The sequence below is a fragment of the Ambystoma mexicanum genome, chromosome 13 (genome assembly GCF_040938575.1).
Source record: "Ambystoma mexicanum isolate Mex_15411 chromosome 13, UKY_AmexF1_1, whole genome shotgun sequence".
Taxonomy (NCBI): Eukaryota; Metazoa; Chordata; class Amphibia; order Caudata; family Ambystomatidae; genus Ambystoma; species Ambystoma mexicanum.
The window spans coordinates 307,492,093-307,511,781 of NC_090938.1; positions in this window are offsets into that span (position 1 = coordinate 307,492,093).

A 19,689-nucleotide genomic window follows, 5' to 3' on the forward strand; every position below is an offset into this window, starting at 1 on the left:
CCACAGGTCCCCCCAAGGGATGCCACAGAAGGCACTGCTTCTGGTGGCAGCAGCACCATAGGTGACACTGCATTAATGGCAGCATGCTCCGACACAGAAAACGGGAATGTCGAAGCAAGATCCATCCATGACCTGTCTCAATCCCCCTGTTTGTTCCATCCCGTACACCATGAGGATACCACGCAGGGGCACCCACAAGACGACGACTGGCCATCCCCCGCAAGCCCTGTGGCAAGGCAACATGAGGTGACCAGCCCCTCTGTGACACCACCGCAAATGGCCATGGCACAGCAGAGGCAACAGTCCCTCGACCAGGTGATCGAGCAACAGCAGCAACTGGCCACGCTCCTCAAAGACCATGCCGAATAATGTGGGGGTACTAAGGCAGCCATAGAAACAGCAACTGAGACACTTAGGGCAGAAATGGAGAGAAGTACAGAGACACTAAGGGCACAAATGGAGAGTAGCACCGAGAGCCTGAGAGTAGAAATGGAGAGAAGCACCGAGAGCCTGAGAGTACAAATGGAGAGAAGCACCGAGAGCCTGAGGGGGGAACTGCATGCGACGTCCAAAGACGTATGTGCCGAACTTGCCGCAGTGCGCCGTGTGCTCACTGAGCTCTCACAAACCCTTAGGGACATGCATGGACGTGAGCAGGCAGAGACATCATCCGTTGCAAGTTCCGTCCAGGGCAGCCCCCAGCGTAGATCTGGGAAGAACCTGCGCTCCACAGGCAGGGGTGCCCCTGATACCCGCAGAGGGGGCTTGCAATAGCGTCGGCCCACTGACAATGAGCATCTTTGGACACTGGCGTTCGGGGGGGAGGTAGGAGGGTGGAGGGGGTGTGTTGGGCTCACTTGGGTGGCGGGTCGATGGGGTGTGTAACATAATTTCACATATGCTATAAACATTTCACAATCATCCAATGAGATGCGTGGACATTGATCTTTGTGTACGAGGCCATTATAGGCGTACAGTCCATATTGTGCATGTTCCAGACACACACAGTGCCACGAGTCCCGTGTCCATGTATCAGCCACCAGGCGTGAGTGCTAGAAGCATGCATCTATGAGATGCTGACGAATCTCACGGCCCTCCTGTGCCTCATGGACTCCTTGAGGTGCTGCCACATCCCCACCCTCATCATGACCATCATCAGGTGCTTGCAGTTCTGCGTCAGGGGGCATGGGCACATTCCTACATACGCACATGTTGTGTAGCATGACACATGCCATGACCATCTTTGCAACCTTCTCATGGCGGTACAGGAGTGCCCCGCCAGACCTGCTGAGGCAGCGGAAACGAGCCTTCAGTAGGCCGAATGCCTGTTCTATGACTACACGGGTACGTGAGTGGGCATGGTTGTAGTCCTCCTCAGGCTGGTTCTGTGGGTTCCGGAGTGGTGTAAGGAGCCATCTCTTCAGTGGATACCCGGCATCACCTGTATGTGGACAATAAAGGATGTTTGTGGAATGACATTGCTACGTACGCCCCCCCCCCCCTCCTGGCAGGTCATTGCCGCATCACATACCCCACATTATCATGCATGAAATGAGACTCACCGAGTAGCCAGGATCTGTTCCCTGCGTGGCGCTCCATGTAGCGTGGTATTCTAGAGTTCCTCAAGACCATAGAATCATGGGTTGATCCAGGAAAGCGTGCACAACAATGTGTAATGATCCTGTTGGAGTCACACACCATTTGTACATTCAGAGAATGAAATTGTTTACGGTTGCAGTACTGGGCCTCCATGGCATGTGGGACGACCAATTCCACATGGGTGCAGTCGATGGCACCAATGCAACCCGGTATGCCGCCAAGTGCATGGAATCCCACTTTTGTGTTCGTAATTTCCTGCTCCGAGCGTGGTAGAGAGATGTAGTCGTCTGTGTGCTTCAGGAGGGCATCGAGCACTTGCAATAGTGTCCGTGAGAACAGTGGCTGTGAAATGCCATGCAACTGTCCGACTGTGTGCTGGTAGGTGCCTGTGGCCAGGAAGTGGAGTACAGACACCACCTTCAGTAGGGGTGGAATGGCGGTTGGGCTATCTATCATGCTGACAAGGTCAGCCTGTGTCATGTCCACAATGGCGGTTATGTTGTCCCGGTCCAAACGGTAGAGGGTGTGGATCTGCTCATCCGTGAGGTTGAAGGGATGTGCTCGGAGGCGTGGGATTGCGGGCTGCCTGCGTGGTGGTAGTGGCTGTGCTGGCGGGCCTTGCTGGGCCTGCCTTGCCCTCCTCCTCCTCCTGCGTCTCCTCTGTGCGGCCGGTTGTTGTAGTAGTTGCTGTTCGTCTTCTTCCTGAAGTTGGAGTACTTGCAGTGCTATCAGGTCCCCCAGGGCCAACATCGCTAGTCCTGCCGGTAGCATTTTGGAGTGGATGTGGTTGTGGGAGGGGGTTGGGTGTGCAATTTATGCGTTTTCAAGCTGTATAGCCTCCACCTGTGGTGATTCATTCCACCTGTGCAAGCTACAATCCCCTTTGGGCGAGCACGTCCCGCACGCAACGCTGCAATTCGACGCATGGCATCTTGCTATTACAATCATGTATTTGATCCCGATGGCAGTGAAATATTGGCTCATATGTTCATTCTGCTATGGTCCCATTGTTTCCCATACTATCTTTGCAGTCGCGAACAAACTTGTGAAGGGTCAGTGGAATGTAGTACTCGATTAACGCTGGACCCTCATGCAGCACTGTACCGCGGCTCAACGACGGGCGGGGCGTCCCATTTGTGAGTGGAGCCACTTTGCATTTCCACACATTGCCGCACTACATGGATGGATTTGTGATTTCAAGCGGTCACAGATGCCTTTTCGACGTGATGTTGCAAATGAGGAATTCGAAGGACGGCGCTTTCGGTCTTCAGCTAGCGGAGAGGAGACGCCCACAGGTCTGCCTGCAAATATAACGTCCTATTGTTTAATGCCCTTGGGACAGGGGCCATGGCGAGAATGCAATGATTGATATGAATAGTATGGGATGCGCAATAGCGTGGTGGACGATAAGGCAGGACGTTCCCAAATACATGTTGCTTCACAACACTGGAATTCCGGGCTGGAGCACAGTGGATTTTGCAGACTGCATTACGCACAGACTCAATGGAAATTGCACATGTTATGTGAGTACATAATCAGGCGTTTTCATACCGGGATGAGGGAATGATGTATGGATGCATGGACAGATGATTTGATGGAGAGTTTGCCATGTACAGGGCTTTTTGGAATCTATCCACCTCCCCTGCGCTATGTGATGCAGAGCTGCCATAGTGGGACCATCGTCTATCTGGCCTTGTTGAACCCTCCCTGTCTCGACGGGCCTTCAAACACTTGTGTCTATGCACGTTACTAATCCCATCGAATGGATACTGTTTTGACAGACGCATGCACACAAACACTCGTTTGTAATCGTGTTTTCACCTCGATATTTATAGTTATGATTCGCAAGTGATATTTGGGTGGGAATAATCCTTTGGAGTGGGCTAGCATGCATATGGCTGTGGTTTAGTGTGATCATTGAAGTGAGTGATACGAATCAAGTTCAGATGGCCATTATATTCATTTTCATTTCATTTGGGTGACAGGTATCTCCTCCCCTTTTGCCGCTGCCATCTGTATGCCACTCCTGCAGATGGCTTCTACTCCCGACACCTGCTGCTTCGAGTTAATCAGTGGAGCACCATTACGATCTTATGGGACGATCGCCAATGGGCCACATGCCCTTACGCGGTACTAGTGGCTAGGAGCGACATTTCGACCTTTCAGCTGGACTAGTGGCTACCTAATGGAACGGCCCTGCGGTTCTAGGCGCTTCCATGTTGCCTTTTTGGACGTGAATGTAGCCCCTGTGTACCATGAAGGAACAGGCCGTCACACAAGAAGAAGCTGGTCATTTATTGCGGATGCAGCCCACAATGATGAAATATGTTTTGGGGTTCATGACCTAATGGCTGTATGGGCTTGGTGATTTTGTGGGGCATTAAATTTCTATTCTGATATTAACCGTGTAGCGTTCTTCTTTGCAAGTGATGTAGCATATTCCTATTTGTGGAGCGATGTATTGTGAGTATATCTGCATTGGGTTCCGGCTTGTGAGTATAGTTGCGTGTTACTGTACTGGCCGCGTTTGCCTACGAAGCCCAGTGTGGTCAGGGATGGGGGCTGACATTATGACTGTTTTGATGATGTCATGCTCAGGGGAGGGGGATTAGCTTTTGTGTAACAGATGCCGGTCAGCCAGGTGGGTTGGTGGAATGATGTGATTATCAGTATATGGCTGGTCACAGGTGCCTGTGTTTGCGTGCGTTTCATGGAGGGAGACTGAGGTCATGTCCATTGGAATAGCTTCTGTATTCGTGCCATCTGTGCCCTGCAGCTCCCATTGGCCCCTCTTGAGATGTGCCTGGCTGCTCAGTCACTCTGCCAACTTGTGTGGTCCATGCTTCTGCTGATGGTTGGTTTGTTTACTGGCAGGAGTACAGGGCTGGTGCAGTCTGACTCAGGATACTGCTTTGAATGTTGCCTTGCACTGGTGTCAGTCGATGGGGGGGGGCCTGTTTTTGTTTGTCTCTTTTTTCTGCTCATGTTGCTGTACTTGAACCTTCGCATGCCTGTGCTGCATCAGTGCGGCAATGGTGCCATGGCAAATATGGATGGCCACTCACAAGGCACTTGGAGCCCCTAGATTGATTTGTTCGTTGGCATGCATGGGTGACTTGTACATTTGACTGGTTGCATTGTGTGACTTCATTGCACCTACGAGGAGTTGTGCAATGTGGCCAGGGAGTGGTGTACAGGCACTCAGTAGGGCCGTTTACGGTTGATTCGCGATGCCGTACTTCTCGCCATGGCGGAATGGTACTTTCCGCCATGCTTGATGGCGTTAGGTACATGTCCGCTAGGGTCAGAATTCGCGTACCATTGCGCCATGGTGGTAATTACGGTTTGGCATGGCGCGCGTGCGCGTACTTGGTGCAGTTAGCGTTGGCGTTCACTACGGTGTCGCTAATGGCATCGTACTTTACGGTGACGGGTCATAGTCGCACCGAGCGCTATTCGATGGCGGTATTCCATTTCCGCCATCGTTTTTCGATTTCCGCCAGGGTCGTAATGAGGGCCACTGTATCTTGTGGAGCAAATTGGAAGGCTGTAGCAAGAGGAGAGAAGGCAGGGAACACACATCTCAACCAGAGAGCTGGGAAGCGAGTACATGCAACGCGAAACGGTGCAGGGAGCAGGGACAGAAAGGATGAACACCTATGAGGAGGAGCAGCTGGTAGTTAGCCTGCATAGGAGAGAAGAATGTGATCACTAGGGGAGTGCAGCCTGTAAACTAGAAGGAACGATGAACAAAGGGCGACTGCATTAACAGATGGCAAATACACGTTCCAAAACAGGAAAGCTGATAATGCCTTGAAGATTTCAGCCGTATACATTCAGCCTGTGAACAGCAGTAGATGTTGACCCCCCCTCCCTAGTATGGGAGAACAGTGGTTAAAAACTTCAGGATTCGACACAAACGCACGGACACAGTACATACAACATGGGAACCCACCAGAATTCGCATTTACAAAAACGCGAGGGAAGTACATTTTCTAGCTATTTTGGCTAGTTTTTAGCACGTTTCAATACGTCTAGCGGGTTACAGCTATATGTTGAATAATGGGGTTATAAAGCATTCTGAACACTATCTTGTGGAGCTCATTGGAAGGCTGTAGGAAGAGGAGAGAAGGCAGGGAACACGCATCTAAACCAGAGAGCTGGGAAGCGAGTACATGCAACGCGAAACGGTGCAGGGAGCAGGGACAGAAAGGTGGAACGCCTCTGAGGAGGAGCAGCTGGTAGTTAGCCTGCTCTGGAGAGGAGAATGTGATCACCACGGGAGTGCAGCCTTGAAACAAGAAGGGACGATGAAAACATGCTGACTGGAATAACAGATGGCAAATACACTTTCCAGAACAGTCGGTTTACCCGATAATGCATTGACGATTTCAGCAGTATACATTCAGCCTGTGAACAGTAGATTTTGATCCCTCCTTGTATGGGTGACGAGTGGTTAAAAACATCAGGATTCGACTGAACAAATGCACGAACAGAGTACAAAATGGGAATCCACCAGAATTCGTATTTACCAAAACGCGTGGAAAGAACATTTTCTAGCTATTTTTGCTAGTTTTTAGCACTTTTCAATACGTCAAGCGGGTTACAGCTATATCTTGAATAATGGGTGTTATAAAGCATTCTGAGCACCGTGTATCTTTTGAAGCTCATTTGTTGATTTGAAGGCAGCGGGAAGAGGAGAGAAGGCAGGGAACACACGTCTAAACCAGAGAGCTGGGAAGCGAGTTGTTCTCTGCAACGCGAAACGATGCAGAGAACAAGCACAGAAAGGAAGAAGGAAAAGTGTCTAAACCAGAGAGCAGGGAAGCGAGTGTTTGCAACGCGAAACGGTGCAGAGAGCAGGGACAGAAAGGGAGAACTCCACTGAGGAGGAACAGCTGGTAGTTAGCCTTCTTTGGAGATGAGAACTTGATCACCACGGGAGAGGATTGTTGAGAGGGTTACATAGGGGGATGTCTGAGATCAGAAAATCCTGAGTATTCCCTGCAGTGTGTAGGGCCAGAGACATGAAGAGTAGCAGATCTCGTAAAAGTCCAGGTCAGGAAGCATACAGGTTCATTTTGAATTCTCCAAGTAGGCGGAGTTGAGTGGTAGGAGGCTAGGATGGAGAAGTCCATCCACTGAGAGAGGAAGGGGGTAGGCAAATAGCCACGGTGAGAGAATGGCCAGGAAAGAGAGAATGCATGCAGACAAGGCATTCGGGAGAGGAGTCGGCCTGCAAAGGAAAGCAATTTACTACAGGAATCAAGGATACTCCCCCTCAAGAACGGTGGATCTGGGCATGGAGAGGAACTTGTCATCAGGGAGGAAAGTGTCAGAGCTCGAGACAGCGCTGGCCGTCATCCATGTCTCGGTTAGACCAAGGACATCAAGGTCGGGTTCTTCCAGGAAATGGCAGATGTCAGATGAGTGTTAACTGAGTGAGAGTTGAGAGTGGGGAGGGGTACAAATCAGTAATCCTTGCGGAGGTGTAGAAGGAGCCTGACCTAGGGCACATGAGGAAGGTGAGAGGAAAGGAAGCAGAAGAAGGGAGAGAAGACACAGCAGGAGTGCATTATCAATCCGGGAGCTAGGAGTGGTGAGGTTAGACGGGGAGGTCTGAGTCTCAGGATTTGAATGGGAAGTTCGATATCACATGTCATGCTATAGGAAGAGTATCAGGATTGGAATGGGAAGGAGTTGGATATGATATCTCTTGTTATAGGGAGGGTCTCAGGTTTGGTATTAGAAGAACTGAGATATCAAATCACATCCTATCGGAAGGGTCTCGGGTTTGGTATTGGAAGAAATGAGATTTCAAATCTCAGGCTGTGGGAATGGTCTCGGGTATGGTATTGGAAGGGGTGAAAAATCACATTTCATGCTACAGGAAGGGTCACAAGGTTGGAATGGGAAGGAGTTGGATTTCACATATACTACGGGAAGGGCCTCAGGTTTGGTATTAGAAGCATAGAGATATCACATCTCATGTTATAGGAAGGGTCTCGATTGGAATGGGTAGGAGTTGGATATCACATCTCATGTTATAGGGAGGGTCTCAGTTTTGATATTAGAAGCATTGAGATATCACATATGCTATTGGAAGGGTCTCAGTATTGGAATGGGAAGGATTTGGATCTCACATCTCATGTTTTAGGACGGGTCTCAGGTTTGGTATTAGAAGCATTGAAATATCACATCTCATGGTATAGGAAGGGTCCCAGGATTGGAATGGGAAGGAGTTGGATATCACATTGAATGGGAAGGAGTTTGATATCACATCTCAAGCTATAGGAAGGGCCTCAGGTTTGGAAAGGGAATGATTTGGATTTCACATCTCATGTTATAGGATGGTTCTCATGTTTGGTTTTAGAAGCATTGAAATATCACATCTCATGCTATCGGAAGGGTCTCAGGTTTGGAATGGGAAGGAGTTTGATATCACATCTCATGTTAGAGGTAGGATCTCAGGTTTGGTATTAGAGGCATTGAGATATGACATCTCATGCCATCAGAAGGGTCTCAGGATTGGAATGGGAAGGAGTTGGATATCACATCTCATGCTAAAGGGAGGGTCTAAGGTTTGGAAGGGGAAGGATTTGGACATCACATCTCATGTTATTGGAAGGATCTGAGGTTTGGTATTAGAAGCATTGAGATATCACATCTCTTGCTATCGGAAGGGTCTCAGGTTTGGTATAAGCATTGAGATATCACATCTCTGCTATCGGAAGGGTCTCAGGATTGGAATGGGAAGGATTTGGATATCACATCTCATGTTATAGGAAGGGTCTCAGGTTTGGTATTAGAAGCATTGAGATATCACATCTCATGCTATAGGAAGGGTCTCAGGAATGGAATGGGAAGGACTTGGATATCACATCTCATGATAAAGGAAGGGTCTAAGGTTTGGAAGGGGAAGGATTTGGATATCACATCTCATGTTATTGGACCGGTCTCAGGTTTGGTATTAGAAGCATTGAGATATCAAGTCTCATGGTATAGGACGGGAGTTTGATATCACATCTCATGCCATGGTATGGGTCTCAGGTTTTGTAGAAGCATTGGGATATCACATCTCATGCTATCGGAAGGGTATCAGGATTGGATTTGGAAGGAGTTGGATATCCCATCTCATGCTATAGGAAGGGTCTCAGGTTGGAATAGAAGGAGTTGGATATCACATCTCATGTTATAGGAAGGGTCTCAGGATTGGAATGGGAAGGACTTGGATATCACATCTCATGTTATAGGAAGGATCTCAGGTTTTGTATTAGAAGCATTGAGATATCACATCTCATGCTATAGGAAGGGTCTCAGGATTGGAATGTGAAGGATTTGGATATCACATCTCATGCTAAAGGAAGGGTCTCAGGTTTGGTATAAGCATTGAGATATCACATCTCTACTATCGGAAGGGTCTAAGGATTGGATTGGGAAGGAATTGGATATACCTTCTCATGCTATAGGAAGGGTCTCAGGTTGGAATGGGTAGGAGTTGGATATCACATCTCATGTTATAGGAAGGGTCTCAAGATTGAAATGGGAAGGATTTGGATATCACATCTCATGTTATAGGACGTATCTCATGTTATAGGACGGGTCCCAGGTTTGGTATTAGAAGCATTGAGATATCACATCTCATGGTATAGGAAGGGTCTCAGGATTGGAATGGGAAGGAGTTGGATCTCCCTTCTCATGCTACAGGAAGGGTCTCAGGTTGGAATGGGAAGGAGTTGGATATCACATCTCGTTATAGGAAGGGTCTCAGGATTGGAATGGGAAGGAATTGGATATCACATCTCATGCTAAATGAAGGGTCTCAGGTTTGGAAGGGGAAGGATTTGGATATCATATCTCATGTTATAGGACGTATCTCATGTTATAGGACGGGTCCCAGGTTTGGTATTAGAAGCATTGAGATATCACATCTCATGGTATAGGAAGGGTCTCAGGATTGGAATGGGAAGGAGTTGGATCTCCCTTCTCATGCTACAGGAAGGGTCTCAGGTTGGAATGGGAAGGAGTTGGATATCACATCTCGTTATAGGAAGGGTCTCAGGATTGGAATGGGAAGGAATTGGATATCACATCTCTTGCTATAGGAAGGGTCTCAGGTTTGGAAGGGGAAGGATTTGGATATCATATCTCATGTTATAGGACCGGTCCCAGGTCTGGTATTAGAAGCATTGAGATATCACATCTCATGCTATAGGAGGAGTCTCAGGATTGGAATGGGAAGGAGTTGGATATCACGTCTCATGTTATAGGAAGGGTCTCAGGATTGGAATGGGAAGGAGTTGAATATCACATCTCATGCTAAAGGAAGGGTATCAGGTTTGATAGAAGCATTGAGATATCACATCTCATGCTATAGGAAGGAACTCAGGATTGGAATGGGAAGGAGTTGGAGATCACATCTAATGCCATAGGAAGGGTCATCAGGTTTGGTATAAGCATTGAGATATCACATCTCTGCTATCGGAAGGGTCTCAGGAAAGGAATGGGAAGGACTTAGAATTCACATCTCATACTATAGGGAGGGTCTCAGTTTTGATATTAGAAGCATTGAGCTATCACATCTCATGCTATCGGAAGGGTCTCAGGATTGGAATGGGATGGAGTTGGATATCACATCTCAAGCTATCTCAGGATTGGAATGGGAAGGAGTTTGATATTTCATCTCAAGCTATAGGAAAGGTCTCAGGTTTGGAAAGGGAAGGATTTGGATTTCACATCTCATGTTATATGATGGTTCTCATGTTTGGTTTTAGAAGCATTGAGATATCACATCTCATGCTATCAGAAGGGTCTCAGGTTTGGAAAGGGAAGGATTTGGATTTCACATGTTATAGGATGGTTCTCAGGTTTGGTTTTAGAAGCATTACATTATAACATCTCATGCTATAGGAAGGGTCTCAGGTTTGGAATGGGAAGGAGTTGGATATCACATCTCTGCTATCTGAAGGGTCTCAGGATTGGAATGGGAAGGAGTTGGATATCCCATCTCGTTATAGGAAGGGTCTCAGGTTTGGTATTAGAAGCAATGAGATATCACATCTCATGCTATAGGAAGGGTCTAAGGTTTGGAAGGGGACGGATTTGGGTATCACATCTCATGTTATAGGACCGGTCTCAGGTTTGGTATTTGAAGCATTGAGATATCAAGTCTCATGGTATAGGACGGGTCTCAGAATTGGAATGAGAAGGAGTTGGATATCACATCTCAAGCTATAGGAAGGGTCTCATGATTGGAATGGGAAGGAGTTGGATATCACATCTCATGTTATAGGAAGGGTCTCAGGATTGGAATGGGAAGGACTTGGATATCACATCTCATTCTATAGGAAGGCTCTCAGGGTTGGAAGGGGAAGGAGTTGGATATCACATTTCATGTTAGAGGTAGGATCTCAGGTTTGGTTTTAGAGGCATTGAGATATCACATCTCATGCTATAGGAAGGGTCTCAGGAATGGAATGGGAAGGACTTGGATATCACATCTCATGATAAAGGAAGGGTCTAAGGTTTGGAAGGGGAAGGATTTGGATATCACATCTCATGTTATTGGACCGGTCTCAGGTTTGGTATTAGAAGCATTGAGATATCAAGTCTCATGGTATAGGACGGGAGTTTGATATCACATCTCATGCCATGGTATGGGTCTCAGGTTTTGTAGAAGCATTGGGATATCACATCTCATGCTATCGGAAGGGTATCAGGATTGGATTTGGAAGGAGTTGGATATCCAATCTCATGCTATAGGAAGGGTCTCAGGTTGGAATAGAAGGAGTTGGATATCACATCTCATGTTATAGGAACGGTCTCAGGATTGGAATGGGAAGGACTTGGATATCACATCTCATGCTGTAGGAAGGGTCTCAGGTTTGGAAAAGGAAGGAGTTGGATATCACATTTCATGTTAGAGGTAGGATCTCAGGTTTGGTATTAGAGGCATTGAGATATCACATCTCATGCTATCAGAAGGGTATCAGGATTGGAATGGGAAGGAGTTGGATATCACATCTCATGCTAAAGGGAGGGTCTCAGGTTTGGAATGGGAAGGATTTGGATATCACATCTCATGTTATAGGAAGGACCTTAGGTTTGGTATTAGAAGCATTGAGATATCACATCTCATGCTATAGGAAGGGTCTCGGGATTGGAATGGGAAGGAGTTGGATATCACATCTCATGTTATAGGAAGGATCTCAGGTTTGGTATTAGAAGCATTGAGATATCACATCTCATGCTATAGGAAGGGTCTCAGGATTGGAATGGGAAGGAGTTGGATATCACATCTCATGTTATAGGAAGGATCTCAGGTTTGGTATTAGAAGCATTGAGATATCACATCTCATGCTATAGGAAGGGTCTCAGGATTGGAATGGGAAGGAGTTGGATATCACATCTCATGCTATGGGAAGGGTCTCAGGTTTGGTATAAGCATTGAAATATCACATCTCTGCTATCGGAAGGGTCTCAGGATTGGAATGGGAGGAGCTGGATATCACATCTCATGCTAAAGGAAGGGTCTCAAGTTTGGAAGGGGAAGGATTTGGATATCACATCTCATGTTATAGGACGGGTCTCAGGTTTGGTATTAGAAGCATTGTGATATCACATCTCATGCTATAGGATGTGTCTCAGGATTGGAATGGGAAGGAATTGGATATCACATCTCATGCTATAGGAAGGGTTTCAGGTTTGGTAGAAGCATTGAGATATCACATCTCATGCTATAGGAAGAGTCTCAGGTTTGGGAAGGGAAGGATTTGGATTTCACATCTCATGTTATAGGATGGTTCTCATGTTTGGTTTTTGAAGCATTGAGATATCACATCTCATGCTATCGGAAGGGTCTCAGGTTTGGAATGGGAAGGAGTTGGATATCACATCTCATGTTATAGGAAGGGTCTCAGGTTTGGAATGGGAAGGAGTTGGATATGACATCTCTTGTTATAGGGAGGGTCTCAGGATTTGAATGGTAAGGAGTTGGATATCACATCTCATGCTATAGGAAGGGTCTCAGGTTTGGAATGGGAAGGAATTGGATATCACATCTCATGTTATAGGTAGGGTCTCAGGTTTTTTATTAGAAACATTGAGATATCACATCTCATGTTATAGGACGGTTCCCAGGTTTGGTATTAGAAGCATTGAGATATCACATCTCATGGTATAGGAAGGGTCTCAGGGTTGGAATGGGAAGGAGTTGGATATCACATCTCATCCAATAGGAAGGGTCTCAGGTTTGGAATGGGAAGGAATTGGATATCACATCTCATGTTATAGGAAGGATCTCAGGTTTGGTATTAGAAGCATTGAGATATCACATCTTATGCTATAGGAAGGGTCTCAGGATTGGAATGTGAAGGATTTGGATATCACATCTCATGCTAAAGGAAGGGTCTCAGGTTTGGTAGAAGCATTGAGATATCACATCTCATGCTATAGGTAGGGTCTCATGATTTGAATGGCAAGGAGTTGGATATCACATCTCATGCCATAGGAAGGGTCTCAGGTTTGGTATAAGCATTGAGATATCACATCTCTGCTATCGGAAGGTTCTCAGGATTGGATTGGGAAGGAGTTGGATATCCCTTCTCATGCTATAGGAAGTGTCTCAGGTTGGAATGGGAAGGAGTTGAATATCACATCTCATGTTATAGGAAGGGTCTCAGGATTGGAATGGGAAGGATTTGGATATCACATCTCTTGCTATAGGAAGGGTCTCAGGATTGGAATGGGAAGGATTTGGATATCACATCTCATGTCATAGGAAGGATCTCAGGTTTGGTATTAGAAGCATTGATATATCACATCTAATGCTATAGGAATGGTCTCAGGATTGGAATGGGAAGGAGTTGGATATCACATATGCTATAGGAAGTGTCTCAGGTTTGGAACGGGAAGGAGTTGGATATCACATCTCATGTTATAGGAAGGGTCTCAGGTTTGGTATAAACATTGAGATATCACATCTCTGCTATCAGGAGTGGCTCAGGATTGGAATGGGAAGGAGTTGGATATCCCATCTCATGTTAAAGGACGGGTCTCTGGTTTGGTATTAGAATCATTGAGATATCACATCGCATGCTGTAGGAAGGGTCTAAGGATTGGAATGGGATGGACTTGGATATCACATCTCATGCTATAGGTAGGCTCTCAGGTTTGGTATAAGCATTGAGATATCACATCTCATGCTATAGGAAGGGTCTCAGGATTGGAATGGGAAGGATTTGGATATCACATCTCATGCTATAGGAAGGGTCTCAGGTTTGTTATAAGCATGGAGATATCACTTCTCATGCTATAGGAAGGGTCTCAGGATTGGAATGGGAAGGTGTTGGATATCACATCTCATGCTATAGGAAGGGTCTCAGATTTGGTATAAGCATTGAGATATCACATCTCATGCTATAGGAAGGGTCTCAGGATTGGAATGGGAAGGAGTTGTATATGACATCTCAGGCCTTAGGAAGGGTCTCAGGTTTGGTATAAGCATTGAGATATCACATCTCTGCTATCGGAAGGGTCTCAGGATTGGAATGGGAAGGAGTTGGATATCCCATCTCATGTTATAGGAAGGGTCTCAGGTTTGGTATTAGAAGCATTGAGATATCACATCTCATGCTATAGGAAGGGTCTCAGGATTGGAATGGGAAGGACTTGGATGTCACATCTCATGCTATAGGGAGGGTCGTAAGTTTGATATTAGAAGCATTGAGATAACAAATCTCATGATATCGGAAGGGTCTCAGGATTGGAATGGGAAGGAGTTGGATATCACATCTCATGATAAAGGAAGGGTCTAAGGTTTGGAAGGGGAAGGATTTGGATATCACATCTCATGTTATAGGACGGGTCTCAGGTTTGGTATTAGAAGCATTGAGATATCAAGTCTCATGGTATAAGAAGGGTCTCAGAATTGGAATGGGAAGGAGTTGGATATCACATCTCAAGCTATAGGAAGCGTCTCAGGATTGGAATGGGAAGGAGTTTGATATCACATCGCATGCCATAGTATGGGTCTCAGGTTTGGTAGAAGCATTGGGATATCACATCTCATGCTATCAGAAGGGTATCAGTATTGGATTTGGAAGGAGTTGGATATCCCATCTCATGCTATAGGAAGGGTCTCAGGTTAGAATGGGAAGGAGTTGGATATCACATTTCATGTTATAGGAAGGGTCTCAGGATTGGAATGGGAAGGACTTGGATATCATATCTCATGCTATAGGAAGGCTCTCAGGTTTGGAAGGGGAAGGAGTTGGATATCACATTTCATGTTAGAGGAAGGATCTCAGGTTTGGTATTAGAGGCCTTGAGATATCACATCTCATGCTATAGGAAGGGTCTCAGGATTGGAATGGGAAGGAGTTGGATATCACATCTCAAGCTATAGGAAGGATCTCAGGTTTGGTATAAGCATTGAGATATCACATCTCATGCTATAGGAAGGGTCTCAGGATTGGAATGGGAAGAAGTTGGATATCACATCTCATGCTATAGGAAGGGTCTCAGGTTTGGTATAAGCATTGAGATATCACATCTCATGCTATAGGAAGGGTCTCAGGGTTGGAATGGGAAGGAGTTGTATATGACATCTCATGCCATAGGAAGGGTCTCATGTTTGGTATAAGCATTGAGATATCACATCACTGCTATCGGAAGGGTCTCAGGATTGGAATGGGAAGGAGTTGGATATCCCATCTCATGTTATAGGAAGGGTCTCAGGTTTGGTATTAGAAGCATTGAGATATCACATCTTATGCTATAGGAAGGGTCTCAGGGTTGGAATGGGAAGGAGTTGTATATGACATCTCATGCCATAGGAAGGGTCTCAGGTTTGGTATAAGCATTGAGATATCACATCTCTGCTATCGGAAGGGTCTCAGGATTGGAATGGGAAGGAGTTGGATATCCCATCTCATGTTATAGGAAGGGTCTCAGGTTTGGTATTAGAAGCATTGAGATATCACATCTCATGCTATAGGAAGGGTCTCAGGATTGGAATGGGAAATAGTTGGATATCACATCTCATGCTATAGGAAGGGTCTCAGGTTTGGTATAAGCATTGAGATATCACATCTCATGCTATAGGAAGGGTCTCAGGATTGGAATAGGAAGGATTTGGATATCACATCTTATGCTATAGGAAGGGTCTCAGGATTGGAATGGGAAGGTGTTGGATATCACATCTCATGCTATAGGAAGGGTCTCAGATTTGGTATAAGCATTGAGATATCACATCTCATGCTATAGGAAGGGTCTCAGGATTGGAATGGGAAGGAGTTGTATATGACATCTCAGGCCTTAGGAAGGGTCTCAGGTTTGGTATAAGCATTGAGATATCACATCTCTGCTATCGGAAGGGTCTCAGGATTGGAATGGGAAAGAGTTGGATATCCCATCTCATGTTATAGGAAGGGTCTCGGGTTTGGTATTAGAAGCATTGAGATATCACATCTCATGCTATAGGAAGGGTCTCAGGATTGGAATGGGAAGAACTTGGATGTCACATCTCATGCTATAGGGAGGGTCTCAAGTTTGATATTAGAAGCATTGAGATAACACATCTCATGATATCGGAAGGGTCTCAGGATTGGAAAGGGAAGGAGTTGGATATCACATCTCATGATAAAGGAAGGGTCTAAGGTTTGGAATGGGAAGGATTTGGATATCACATCTCATGTTATAGGACGGGTCTCAGGTTTGGTATTAGAAGCATTGAGATATCAAGTCTCATGGTATAAGAAGGGTCTCAGAATTGGAATGGGAAGGAGTTGGATATCACATCTCAAGCTATAGGAAGCGTCTCAGGATTGGAATGGGAAGGAGTTTGATATCACATCTCATGCCATAGTATGGGTCTCAGGTTTGGTAGAAGCATTGGGATATCACATCTCATGCTATCGGAAGGGTATCAGTATTGGATTTGGAAGGAGTTGGATATCCCATCTCATGCTATAGGAAGGGTCTCAGGTTAGAATGGGAAGGAGTTGGATATCACATTTCATGTTATAGGAAGGGTCTCAGGATTGGAATGGGAAGGACTTGGATATCATATCTCATGCTATAGGAAGGCTCTCAGGTTTGGAAGGGGAAGGAGTTGGATATCACATTTCATGTTAGAGGAAGGATCTCAGGTTTGGTATTAGAGGCCTTGAGATATCACATCTCATGCTATAGGAAGGGTCTCAGGATTGGAATGGGAAGGAGTTGGATATCACATCTCAAGCTATAGGAAGGGTCTCAGGTTTGGTATAAGCATTGAGATATCACATCTCATGCTATAGGAAGGGTCTCAGGATTGGAATGGGAAGAAGTTGGATATCACATCTCATGCTATAGGAAGGGTCTCAGGTTTGGTATAAGCATTGAGATATCACATCTCATGCTATAGGAAGGGTCTCAGGGTTGGAATGGGAAGGAGTTGTATATGACATCTCATGCCATAGGAAGGGTCTCAGGTTTGGTATAAGCATTGAGATATCACATCACATGCTATAGGAATGGTCTCAGGATTGGAATGGGAAGGACTTGGATATCACATCTCATGCTATAGGCAGGGTCTCAGGTTTGGAAAGGGAAGGAGATGGATATCACATTTCATGTTAGAGGTAGGATCTCAGGTTTGGTATTAGAGACATTGAGATATCACATCTCATGCTATCAGAAGGGTCTCAGGATTGGAATGGGAAGGAGTTGGATATCACATTTCATGCTAAAGGGAGGGTCTCAGGTTTGGAAGGGGAAGGATTTGGAAATCACATCTCATATTATATGAAGGATCTCAGGTTTGGTATTAGAAGCATTGAGATATCACATCTCATGCTATCGGAAGGATCTCAGGTTTGGTGTAAGAGGCATTGAGATATCACATCTCATGCTATCATAAGGGTCTCAGGATTGGAATGGGAAGGAGTTGGATATCACATCTCATGTTATAGGAAGGATCTCAGGTTTGGTATTAGAAGCATTGAGACATCACATCTCATGCTATAGGAAGGGTCTCAGGATTGGAATGGGAAGGAGTTGGATATCACATCTCATGCTATAGGAAGGGTCTCAGGTTTGGTATAAGCATTGAGATATCACATCTCATGCTATAGGAAGGGTCTCAGGATTGGAATGGGAAGGATTTGGATATCACATCTTATGCTATAGGAAGGGTCTCAGGTTTGGTATAAGCATTGAGATATCATATCTCATGCTATAGGAAGGGTCTCAGGATTGGAATGGGAAGAAGTTGGATATCACATCTCATGCTATAGGAAAGGTCTCAGGTTTGGTATAAGCATTGAGATATCACATCTCATGCTATAGGAAGGGTCTCAGGGTTGGAATGGGAAGGATTTGTTTATGACATCTCATGCCATAGGAAGGGTCTCAGGTTTGGTATAAGCATTGAGATATCACATCACATGCTATAGGAAGGGTCTCAGAATTGGAATGGGAAGGACTTGGATATCACATCTCATGCTATAGGCAGGGTCTCAGGTTTGGAAAGGGAAGGAGATGGATATCACATTTCATGTTAGAGGTAGGATCTCAGGTTTGGTATTAGAGGCATTGAGATATCACATCTCATGCTATCAGAAGGGTCTCAGGATTGGAATGGGAAGGAGTTGGATATCACATTTCATGCTAAAGGGAGGCTCTCAGGTTTGGAAGGGGAAGGATTTGGAAATCACATCTCATATTATAGGAAGGATCTCAGGTTTGGTATTAGAAGCATTGAGATATCACATCTCATGCTATCGGAAGGATCTCAGGTTTGGTATAAGAGGCATTGAGATATCACATCTCATGCTATCATGAGGGTCTCAGGATTGGAATGGGAAGGAGTTGGATATCACATCTCATGTTATAGGAAGGATCTCAGGTTTGGTATTAGAAGCATTGAGACATCACATCTCATGCTATAGGAAGGGTCTCAGGATTGGAATGGGAAGGAGTTGGATATCACATCTCATGCTATAGGAAGGGTCTCAGGTTTGGTATAAGCATTGAGATATCACATCTCATGCTATAGGAAGGGTCTCAGGATTGGAATAGGAAGGATTTGGATATCACATCTTATGCTATAGGAAGGGTCTCAGGATTGGAATGGGAAGGTGTTGGATATCACATCTCATGCTATAGGAAGGGTCTCAGATTTGGTATAAGCATTGAGATATCACATCTCATGCTATAGGAAGGGTCTCAGGATTGGAATGGGAAGGAGCTGTATATGACATCTCAGGCCTTAGGAAGGGTCTCAGGTTTGGTATAAGCATTGAGATATCACATCTCTGCTATCGGAAGGGTCTCAGGATTGGAATGGGAAGGAGTTGGATATCCCATCTCATGTTATAGGAAGGGTCTCAGGTTTGGTATTAAAAGCATTGAGATATCACATCTCATGCTATAGGAAGGGTCTCAGGATTGGAATGGGAAGGACTTGGATGTCACATCTCATGCTATAGGGAGGGTCTCAAGTTTGATATTAGAAGCATTGAGATAACAAATCTCATGATATCGGAAGGGTCTCAGGATTGGAATGGGAAGGAGTTGGATATCACATCTCATGATAAAGGAAGGGTCTAAGGTTTGGAAGGGGAAGGATTTGGATATCACATCTCATGTTATAGGACGGGAATGCTTATACCAAACCTGAGAGCCTACCTATAGCATGAGATGTGATATCCAAGTCCATCCCATTCCAATCCTTAGACCCTTCCTACAGCATGCGATGTGATATCTCAATGATTCTAATACCAAACCAGAGACTCTTCCTATAACATGAGATGGGATATCCAACTCCTTCCCATTCCAATCCTGAGCCGCTTCCGATAGCAGAGATGTGATATCTCAATGCTTATACCAAACCTGAGACCCTTCCTATAACATGAGATGTGATATCCAACTCCTTCCCGTTCCAAACCTGAGACACTAACTATAGCATATGTGATATCCAACTCCTTCCCATTCCAAACATGAGACCCTTCCTATAGCAAGAAAGTAATATCCAACTCCTACCCATTCCAATCCTGAGACCCTTCCTATAGCAAGAGATGTGATATCCAAATCCTTCCCATTCCAATC